General features: G+C 48.3%; 1 long non-coding RNA gene across 2 annotated transcripts in view; it reads left to right on the top strand.

Annotated features, from left to right (window-relative positions):
• The first annotated feature begins 10,249 nt into the window (after nt 1–10,249).
• Nucleotides 10,250–10,461, top strand: part of LOC115070001 — a 1,299-nt gene continuing 1,087 nt past the window's right edge. Inside the window, exon 1 of one of the 2 annotated variants that reach the window (XR_003849217.1) lies at nt 10,250–10,308. This is a non-coding gene — a long non-coding RNA (uncharacterized LOC115070001). The remainder of the gene's footprint in view (nt 10,309–10,461) is intronic. The other variant, XR_003849218.1, reaches the window with a different exon arrangement.

The raw sequence follows: 10,461 nt of genomic DNA, 5'->3' as shown, positions 1-10,461 counted from the left end.
GCCTACAAAGGACAGAACTCAGTCTTCTATTGTTCAGGGTCATGAAAGCACACTCTTAGTCAGAGACGGAGAATTGTGTTCCCAGCAAGAACGTCTAACCTCTCAGCTTCCCTGAGTCTTAACAATAACGTGACAGATGTCTGTAAAAGACACTTCTTTTTTGCAAAAGATATTTTTAATTAGTGAATTTACATAGAAAACTTCACAAAGATGTGATGATCACACTTAGATCACACTGCACAGTTACATTTAGCACTTCATCTCCATTTCGATGAATAAAATAACAAAAACCCTGAGCTAGTCTAGAAAAGCCCATCCTGCCAGCCTGCTCTTCCAGGAGCTTGATGCCTGCTTTCCATTTCTGTGGCTGATGGAGGTAGCTCCCCCTACTGGTGAGCTTTCAGAAGCAGAAGAGGACAGAGGCTGCGAGGCTCGGAAGGGGAGTAATGTGCAAGGCCCTTGCAGCCTCTGACTCAGCCAAGTCCAACTGAGACATTACACAGTGACGACAGGAAGCCAAGGCCACCAGAGCCAGCATCTGACCTCACTGAAAAGGCGTTTGGCTGGAGGAATTAGAAGCAAGTGGCACTGGCTCTGCCCGGGGCACTGCTGCCCTCACTCTGTAGTCTTGGCAACTGTATTTGCTGCAACACAGGAAACTCGGAGGCCTGGGATGGCAGTGCCTCACAGGGTAAGAGCAAGGAGGGCCCACGCCTTCTTGGTTCCCCATCATGTTAGTGGGGTTATTAGGTCAGAGCCTAGGCCTGGGCAGCCCTGTCAAGCTCGCCCCAGTCACCTGTCCTAAACAGGCCAATTAAAGACACAGTTAACAGTGAAGAGCAGAGAGAGCATATTTATTCAGCGTGACCAAGTCAGCAAGAAGGGAACTAGAGAGATGGCTCAGTGGCTAGGAGCACTTCCTGCTCTTCTGGAGGCCCCCGTTGGGTTCCAGCACCCACATTAGGCAGTTTACAACCACCTGTAAACTGTCTTCTGGCCTCCACTGGCATCCACACACAAGTGGCATATGCTCACGTAGACACACATACATATACATAAATAAAAATAAGTCTTGAAAAGAAAATATCGTTGGGGCTAGAGAGATGGCTGAGTGGTTAGAAGCACTGACTGCTCTTGCAGAGGACCTGAATTCGGTTCCCAGCACCCACATGGTGACTAACAACTGTCCGTAACTCTAGTTTCAGGATCTGACACCCTCTTCTGACCTCTGTGGGCACTGCACAGCACAGATACACTTACATGCAGGCAATACACCAATACACCTGAAATAAAAATATTTTTCCTAAATCAGCAAGGAGAACAAAGACATTCAGTGACCTCTTCCCAAAAGTCCATCTTTGGGGGTCCTGGCATGAGGTTTAGGTTTAAATAGAAGGGAAAAGGTGAGCCTAACCAGCCCTAGTTGGGGTGTGGTCTCATGCACCATTGCCAGCCTGGGCTGTAGCTCTATTCTCTCCCACAGGGTGTTCTGGTAAGTTATCAGAACTGTATGTAATCTCTTTCCAAGAGAAAAGTTCCCCTTCTCGCTGGCATTGGGCTCAGCCTTTTCCTTGTCCCAGTATGAGAATTTGGGGATTTCAATTTCTTAGAATCCATTGCTCAATAGTCTGACAGCCAAAGGGAGGGGGTGTAAGCGTCTCTTTAGAATTGCTTCATTCCTGCAGGACAGTTACACTCTGGGGAGGCAATAAAGACAGTAATGGTGGGTTCTTAGCCATTTTATAACCCTCGAACTCTGTGTGCCACCCTCCACCCCCCTGCCCAGCACCATGCAAACAATAATAAACCCCAGTCTCTGTCCTTCAAGACTAATCAGCTCACAAGATCCAAGGAAAGTGGAAGGACAGGCAGAGATGGCATCATGGGAGGGTAGACACCCACAGAGCCGCCGTCCCTTGCTGATGCATGGACCAGCTGCTGTGGAAGCAGAAACAAAACGTCCTGTCTCCACCCTCAGGAATTCTGGCTGGTGTGGATCCTCAAAAGGAATGCAAACAAACCCTCCCAGTCCAACGTGAAGTACAGTAACCAGAGTTCAGTTAAGTGCAGAAACAGCACAATGTGCTGAGGGGGTTGAAAAGTAGAGGAAGGGAGACGTAGACACAGAGGTGGGGTGAGGGCTGCTCTTGCAGCCAGGGGGAGCCGAGGTCAAGAGGCAAGGGTGCTGGGTGCAAGTTCAGTTTAGATAAGCAGAGGAAGGTGGAGAGCACGCAGGTGCCAGTGAACAGTGTCAGGTTCAGAGACAGGTGTGGGGCAGCCTGGAAAGCCAGGTGAGGAGGTGAGAAGTAGATGGTTCCCCTAAGTCTGGCTGCTTCTTCACCTGATGTGATCACTGTCTTGAACCACATGAGGGTCTACTCAGTGGAAAGACCCTCCATTCACTTGTTCCAAGTGGCAGGCAGTGCTCTGGGTGATGGCAATTCATTAGTAACTAAAGAGATGGGCATTCGGGGCTGGAGAGATGGCTCAGCAGTTAAGAACACTGGATGTTCTTGCAGAAGACCTGGGTTCGAATCCCAGCACCCACATGGCAGCTAACAACTGTCTGTAACTCCAGTCCCAGGGGATCCGACAGCCTCTTCTGTCCTCCGCGGGCATTGCACAAGGGTTCACTTACCTACATGCAGGCAATACACACATACACATAAAAATAATAAAATATTAAAAAAAAAGAGAGAGATGGGCATTCGTTCCATCATGTTTTCTGTAAATAGCCAGCAGAGCTGGTAGCCTTCCACAGCAATCTCAGAAGCCCAGGGACTCCCCCAGAGAGGCTCCCAGCCTCACTGCTGTAATCTGAATGCGGAATGTCCCCCACAGGTTTGTGTGTTTGAACACCTGATCCCCAGTTGGTGGTACTGTTTTGAAGGGTTGTAGATTCTTTAGGAAGTGGGGCCTCACTGAAGGAAGCTGGTCACTGAGGGTGGGCCTTAAGGTTTTACAGCCCCTCCCATTTCCTGTCAGCTCTGTGCTTCCTGGCTGTTGATGCAATGTGACCAGCAGCCTCAAACTTCCACTGCCCAAACTTCCCTACCATGATGGACAGTAAGTATCCCTTCCTAAACTGTGAGCCAAAATAGACCCCCCCCCCACCTTAAGTTGCTTCTAGTCGGCCATTTGGTAGAAAAGCAACTAAAACAGTCAGCCATGGAACCACTGTGCCATCTGGGTCCAGCTGGAAGCACAGACTGTCTTAGTGCCTGCTCAGAGCAGCCAAGTAGTGACCAGACCTCCTCCTGAAAGCGTCCGGGCACCAAGGCTGCTTCTGGACTTTGGGGGAGAGGCATTCTTCTTCTCCTTCCCCCTCCTATTCTTATTCAAAACAGATGGCCTGAGAGATGCTCAGCTGGTGGAGATACTTTTGCAGGCCTGACAATCTGAATCTCACAGGTGGCAAGAAAGAACTGGTTCCTGGGAGCTATCCTCTACCTCCACATGCACACTATAACATGTGTGCCGCACTTCCCCACACGTGAATATACACATACAAATACATAAATAAAGCTGGGCATGGGAGCATGTGCACCTTTAATCCCAGTACCCCAGGCAGATCTCTCTGAGATAGTGACCAGCCTGCTCTACATAGTGAGTTCCAGGTCAGCTGAGGCTACAGGGAGACCCTGTCTCCAAAAATAAACACACACACACACACACACACACACACACACACACACAGAGTCACAGTGTGGAGGTCAGAGGACAACTTTTCAGAGTCAGTTCTTGCCTTACACCATGTGTGTTCCAGGGATCAAACTCAGGTAAAGTTGGCAGGCAGTAAGTACCTTTACCTACTGAGCCATCTTGCTGGCCCACAAGAGCCTATCTTTAAAAACAAAAAACTTGGTTAAAATGTTGCCAGGCGTGGTGCTGCACACCTTTAATCCCAGCACTCGGGAGGCAGAGGCAGGCAGATCTCTGTGAATTCAAGGCCAGCCTGGTCTACATAGTGAGTTCCAGGACAGCTGGCGCTACAGGGAGACCCTGTCTCAAAAAAACCAAAAAAAAAAAAAAAATGTAGATGGTAAATATGTTATATATGGGGGCTGGAGAGATGGGGGCTGAAGAGATGGCTCAGTGGTTAAGAGCACTGGCTGCTCTTGTAGAGGACTGGGGTTCAGTTCCCAGCACCCACATAGCAGCTAACAACCATCCATAACTCCAGTTCCACGGGATCCGATGCCCTCTTCCGGCCTCCATGGGCTTTGCAAAATGTGGGTGCATTTAATACACATGCAGGCAATACACTCATGCAAAAATTTTAAATGTTATATATGTTTTACTACAACATTTTTTTTAAGGAAGGTTTCCAAACTGCCTTAGCAAAGACAGCAATCTCTGACCTTTAGTCTCATCATCTTTAATAAGAGGGGTTGGGCCTGGGGCCTCTGGGTCTGCAGTCTGATGTTTCCATGGTAACCACAATAGGCAGGTGCCTGGTAGACAAGATGAAAACAACAGAGTTCACACCACTAGGTCTCCCACCCATTCACTCTCTTTTCTCAATTGTATTCGGAGGAGGAAGCCTTGGTATACAGTCTCCGCCTCTGAATCCCAGGCGGCCCCCTCTGCACCCTAGTCTCCTCTCTGGCGTCCTGCAGTCCTTCCTGCCTTTCCCGCCACTCTGCAGCGGTTTCCCCACTCCTTACTCTCTCCCACCTCAGTCCTTTCCTAGCGCTTCCTCTTCCTGCAGATTCCTAAGGGTCTGGGCAAAGACAACAACCCCTCTAAGATTGGTACCTTGACAGTCTGACAAGACACAGACACTCCTGGGCAGAGCTGGGTGGGGTACTGCACACCTGTAATCCCAGCACTTAGGAGGTGGAGGCAGAGGGATCCGGAGTTCATGGCCATCCTCAGCTACATAGTGAGTTTGAGGCTGGCCTGGGGTAGGTGAGTCCTCATCTCAAAACAAACAAGCCAGGCTTCCTCAGAACCCAGGGTTGGTCCCATTTCTTCCTTAGCCCAGAGAGGGCTCATCTCCTGATGTCCCTTGTCTCCCAGGCTGAATCCACCAAAGAGAAGCAACACGTTCAGTGATCTCACTGGAATCTCAATAACCAAAACAAACTTAATCACGGCAAGAAAGACTTAAGTGTGTCGTGGGCAGACGCTCACCTCCTCCCATCCCTGTTGTCCTCCATTTTGGTTCCATAGTGTCACTTATAGTCTGTTCTCCCAGCTCACCACGCTAAGTCCCAGGCCATTGTATGTTCTCCAGAGTTCCCCTAAAAACTACTTACTATTTCCCCAACCTTTGGCAGTCTCCGCTCTGTAGAAAAGGGAGTACATGTGCAGTGTATCAGCCATGCCGTTTAGTGCTGAATCACCGCCCTGTGATTGTTCTGTGACTTCTGCCTGTTTTACTTTGGTTTGGTTTGATGCTGGGAGCCTAAACCAGGACCTTGCATTTTTTTCCTCTATTGACATTGGTAAATCTGTATGCCTTTTCTCCAGCCAATCTATCCTGCAACCCTTCAAAGGATTGAGGGGAGATTTCCCTTTCCCTCAACAGGGCTCAACGAACATGCCCCTTCCTCTAGGAAGCCTTTTCTGACTGCCCAGAGCACCCCATTCTCCCAAGGGAAGACTGTCACAGGACAAACATCAGTGAGGGTGAGAATTTCAGAGAAGGGCAGTCCTTCCCTGAGCCTTTATTTGGATTAGACGAAGCTTTGGCACAGACTTTGGACTCAAAACCTGTAGGACAAGAAGGCCGTCTGGCTGCAGCAGCTGCGTACCCACGAGCAAGTTACTTACTGTTCTGAGTTGTTCCTTCCTCCCTGTGAGTTGAAGGCACATTTCCGAACCCATCAGGAAGTTGAAATGAGGAGGGGAAGGGCACAGGAAGAGATCTCATCCCAGGAGCCTCCAGCCTACAGGGTTTATGTTGGCACATAGTTTGAGGGCTCAGTCCATCATGGTGGGGAAGACACAGTAGCAGGCACATAAGGCAGCTGGTCACACTGTGTTCACAGTTAGGAAGCAGAGAGACATGAATGCTGGTGCTCAGTTCTCTTTCTCTGTCTCCTTCGTCAGTCTGGGACCTCGGCCCACGTAATGGTGCTGCCTACATTCAGGTCATCCTCACGGCAGCACAAAGCTGCCACCTCACAGAAGCCAGGGAGCAGAGAGACAGGAAGGGGCAGGAAAGGATACTCCCTTCAAAGGCCCACCCAGAGACCCACTTCCTCTAACAAGGCCCACCTCCTAACAGTTCATCTAGCTCTGAATTCACTGATTAAGTGACAGCTGTCATGATCCCATCATCTCTCAAAAGCCCACCAACTCAAAACCAATCCATTAACATATGACTTTGGAGACATTTCTAGATTCAAACTATAACAATCCCTGTGGCATTTAATCCTGACTATCCACTTGATGGGATTCAGAATCACCAAGGAAACCAACCTCTGGGCAAATCTGTGAGGGAGTTTGTAGACTGGGTTGAGGTGGAAGAGCCACTCTAACTCCGGGCCGTACCATCCTAATGGTCTTTGTTTTCCTGGTCTTCATTAAGTGCAGCTTTGTGTGTGTTCATTCAGATTTTATCTTAACTTTGGCCTTATTAATGTGTAACCATTACAGTAAACTGCATGTAAGTGTGCATCTGGGGCTGGGAATGTACCCCAGTGGTAGAGTGCCTGCCTTGCATGCATGAGGCCCTGGATTCAATCCCTGAACTGGAGAAGAAGAAAAAGATTAAGTGTTCATTTTGATGAGTTTTGATGCACACACAAACCCATGGAGAATCACCACAATCAAGATAATGAATTCACCACCCCCACACCCCCGGTTTCCTCTGCGCTTTGGAGATCTCTTCCCTCCTCTCTCCTCCTTGCCATCAATCCCTGGCTGGCTCCATCACTACACACAGCATTGGCTGGCATTGGGTGCATGCATACAGTGCATATTCTTTCTGCCTGGGTTTTTTTTTTAATTCAGCATAATTATTTCAAGCTTCATCCACAGAGCACCAATAGTTCACTGTCTGTGAGTGGTTAGCTTTAACAACTGCCAAGCTCCTTCCAGAGGCGACTGTACCTTTACCGTCTGTGAGAGCGTCATCTGTCCATTCTTGTCAGCACTCGACATTGTTAAGCTTTTTCATCTTAGCCATTGGAGTAGGTGTACAATGGGGTCATATTAGGGTTTTTTTGACTTGCAGTTTTCTTAGTAACCAGTGATGCGATGTGTTGTGTGTGGATGATCTTATCACTGACCCCTCACTCTTGTCTCTTTCTAATCCATTTTTTTCTGGGCTGTCCTTTCATTACTCTATCCTAAATTCTAGGACCACAGGTCTGGTAGATAAACAATGTATGATGGAAACCAAAACTACTCACCAAATAGTGGAGATTTCTTGTGCAACAAATCTGCACCCACTTCCAGGGTGACAATTGTGACCACAATTGCCAGTTACCCAAATCCCTGACTCTCACTGTGTGTTTTGGTACCTATATAACCTCAGAGTTACGGCTGGCACCCCAAAGGCAGCACCGAGGTTACTAGAGCATCTGCCCTGTGCGCCCAGCACAGCCTCACTGAGAACAAACTCCTGTGTCGTCCGCTTTTCTCCACCTGGTCTTCTGAGACCAGCGGCCAGGCCACGTCTTGTTGAGACAACTCCGAGCCCTGGCCAGGACTTGGGCCAGGACTGAAACAACATGTGAACACGGATGGTGTCTGTTCCCTTCCTTCCGTGCTGGTGGGCATTTGTGCTGCCCTCCTCTTCATATGAACATGTGCTTTCCTTTCTCCTGGGTAAACATCTGGGAATGCCCAGCTGGGTCATCCAGCGGTATGTGTTTACATTCTCACTAACCACCGTGCTGCTGCCCAGGATGGCTGCACCCTTTCACACCCTTGCCAGTGCTATATGAGAGTTTTACTTGCTGTGTACCCTCATCGATACTTGATGTGGTCATCAGTTTTCATGTCGGCCACTGTGGGAGTTTGTGCTATACCATGGTTCTAAGTTGCATTTTCCTAGTGACTAATGATACTGATTATCTTTTCAGCTGCTTACACATCTTGTAAGGTTAAGTATGTGTCTATTTAAAAGACATTTACAAAGAAAATAAATGCAAAAGTTAAACCTGTGATGAAATTGTTTTCATTAATTTAATTTCTATTGTTCATCCCACTATTTAGAGCTATTATCATTTTTAAGTCTATGTGTGTGTCTGTGTGAGTATATGACACATGATCCCCTAGGTTATAGGCAGTTGTGAACCACCCAATTGAACTCGGGTTCTCTGGAGGAGCAGTATGAGTCCTTCACTGCTAAGCCATCTTGCCAGCCCCTATGACCACTTTAATGTTTAAAAAATGATGGTAAAAGGACAAGCAATACAATTAATAAATAAATTGACAAATAAACTGAATATTTTTCTTTCTTTCTTTCTTTCTCTCTCTCTCTCTCTTTCTCTCTTTCTCTCTTTCTTTCTTTCATCTTTTTGAAACAGGGTCTTTCTGTAGCCCCTGGCCTGGAACTCACTATATAAACCAGGCTCTCCTCAAATTCAGAGATCCACCTGCCTCTGCCTCCCAAGTGCTGGGATTAAAGGCATGTGCCACCATGGCCAGGTAAACTGAATACTTTTCAAAAGAAAAAATAAAAATGACCAATAAAACACATGAAAAAGAAGTTCAACATTTTTAATTATCAGGAAAATGCAAACCAAAACTACAAGATTCTAGCTCACCCCAGTCAGAATTACCATTTAAAAAAAGATAAATGCTGGCAAGGCTCAGGGGAGGGAGGAGGAGTCCATGTGCATTGTTGGCAGGAATCCAAATCAGTCCAGCCGCTGTGGATCTCAGAATGGAGGTTCTTCAAAAACTTAAAAGTAGAACTAGCACAGGATTCAGCTACAGCACTCCTGGCACCATCCGGAGGGCTCCATGTCAGCTTACTAGAGTGACACCTGCAAGCCCATGTTTATCTCCGTAGTATTGACAATAGACAAGAGGAATGGATTCAGCCAATCAGCTGAGGGGCCTGTCAACGGATGTTCCTACATCCGTGAGTCTGGGGTGCAGAGGCCTGTTTCTCTTTTAAGATTATCAAAGGCGAAGCAGGTTGTGCTGAAATGGCTCTTTGCAGTAATCAGGTCTCGGGTCAAAAGGTGTAGAGAGTCTGTTTGTCTTGCGGATGGTCACAGAGCTCATTAATTCAGTTCCTGCATTCTCAGGGGGCTTGTAAAACCATAAGGCCTTGCTGCATTGGGGAGGCGGTTGCTGTAGATCTGAACCCTAACAAAGAGGACCATGAATTCCAGGCTAGCTGGGCTACATGAAACTTTGTCTCAAAGAATAAGTCACAGAAAGAAAACAGGGACAGCAGTGCTGCCTCTGGCATGACCAAAACCCTGGCCCATGACTTGCTGCTTTCTCTGTCTCTTGTCAAATGACCACCGAAACATGAGTGTTAGGAATGACGGTGGTAGCGGACGCTGTGCCAGGGAGCGCTTCATGCATCACTCACTTGCTGGATGCCCTGGAGTCACATGATGAGGCCTAGAAAGTAGGTGTCCACAGGGGCTCTCGCTCAGGTGCCACAGCCCTCACCTCACCCCAAGAGAATGAAAAGGATGTCTGCATGGAGGCAGAAGGAACAACCCTGGGCCATGTGAGCAGCCCCTGTCAACTTGAGGGCCCCTGGGAGCAGAACCCAATCAGAGCAAGAACCTAGTTTGTGTGACAAGGGGACAGACCCCAGAGGAAGGGCCAGGAGGGCAGCTGTGTACCCAAGGGGGAGATAATGGGGCATGCCAGGAGGAGACTGTACTCTAGGAGATGCCTACACACAGAGAAGGGAGCTAAATGGAGTCAGATGGCCAGTGTGATGGCCAATTGTGGTTGTCAGCCTGATTGGATTAAGCTACACCAAGGGCAGCTGAGCACAGTGTCAGCAGCCTGTGACCCCAGCACTGGGGAGGTGGAGGCAGAAGGATCATGAGTTCAAGTCCAACCAGGTTAGATAGTGAGTCTGAGGCCAACCTTGGTGTGGTGGTTTGAATGAAAACCCCACAGGCTCCAAGTATTTGGACATTTTATCCCCACATGGTGGCACTGTTTTGGGAGGTCTTAGGTGTGGCTATCCTGGAGGAAGCATGTCACTGAGGGTCAGCTTAGAGAGTTCTTAAGCCTTGCCAGATCTCCAGTTGCTCTCTTGCTTCCTGTGCCCATGTGATGATGTGAGAGCTTAGTTTCTGCTGCTCCTGCTCCAGCCACCTCCAGCCACCATGCCTCCCTGCCATGACGGACTGTAATTCCCCTAGAACGGTAAGCTCAGATAAACTCTTCCTTCTATAAACTGCTTCAGTCAGTGTTTCTGTCACAGTAACAGAAAAGTGACTAATACATTTGGCTACATAAGACCCTGCCTCAAAAAAGCCAAGAGAGAAAGAAGGGAGGACAGCAGAGGGGAGGGGGAGA

The sequence above is a fragment of the Nannospalax galili genome, unplaced genomic scaffold (assembly GCF_000622305.1).
Source record: "Nannospalax galili isolate Female #2095 unplaced genomic scaffold, S.galili_v1.0 scaffold915, whole genome shotgun sequence".
In the NCBI taxonomy this organism is placed as follows: Eukaryota; Metazoa; Chordata; class Mammalia; order Rodentia; family Spalacidae; genus Nannospalax; species Nannospalax galili.
Note: the sequence above shows the minus strand (reverse complement) of the source record. Positions and strands in the feature narration are given on the sequence as shown.